Source organism: Gavialis gangeticus, unplaced genomic scaffold, assembly GCF_001723915.1.
Source record: "Gavialis gangeticus isolate Ggan-Ray unplaced genomic scaffold, GavGan_comp1, whole genome shotgun sequence".
Taxonomy (NCBI): Eukaryota; Metazoa; Chordata; order Crocodylia; family Gavialidae; genus Gavialis; species Gavialis gangeticus.
This window is the reverse complement of record NW_017728997.1, coordinates 48,447,387-48,447,864: the sequence shown is the minus strand read 5'-3', so window position 1 is coordinate 48,447,864 and position 478 is coordinate 48,447,387. Positions and strand designations below refer to the sequence as shown.

The window sequence follows — 478 nt, the reverse complement described above, 5'->3', positions numbered from 1 at the left end:
TTTGCTGCAGCCTTCATTCACCTATGCAGCTGTTGAAATTCTAACGTCTTCTGCCTGCTCTGCTGCTGAGGACTTGTAGACCTGTGGCTGGGCTGGACAGGTTCATTATAATGGCAACCTATTCTCACTCACCATGTCACAACACTGTCAAAGGATATGATATATGTGGCTTTTCAGGAGGGAAGGCATTGCCATCTACTGTCCCCACCACATCCTGGTGGTGCTGCCACTTCTTGGTCCGTGACTTCTTATTCATCAGTTACCCCTGCTTATTTTGCAGCTAACCTTCTATGAAGGTCATTCTGTGGATGCACCTGTGGATGCGCTGGGTAGCAGTACAGCTCTGCCCCCAGACTAACATAACTATATATACATAATACAACGTGTGTGTGTGTGTGTGTGTGTGTGTGTGTGTGTGTGTGTGTGTGTGTGTGTGTGTGCGCGCGGGTGCGTGCATGCCTGTCTTTGTGGGGTGGGG

The 478-nt window shown here is 49.4% G+C and overlaps 1 protein-coding gene across 1 annotated transcript in view; it reads left to right on the top strand.

Annotated features, from left to right (window-relative positions):
- Window positions 1–478, top strand: part of DOCK3 (dedicator of cytokinesis 3) — a 791,467-nt gene that overhangs the window by 510,404 nt on the left and 280,585 nt on the right. The window lies entirely within an intron of this gene.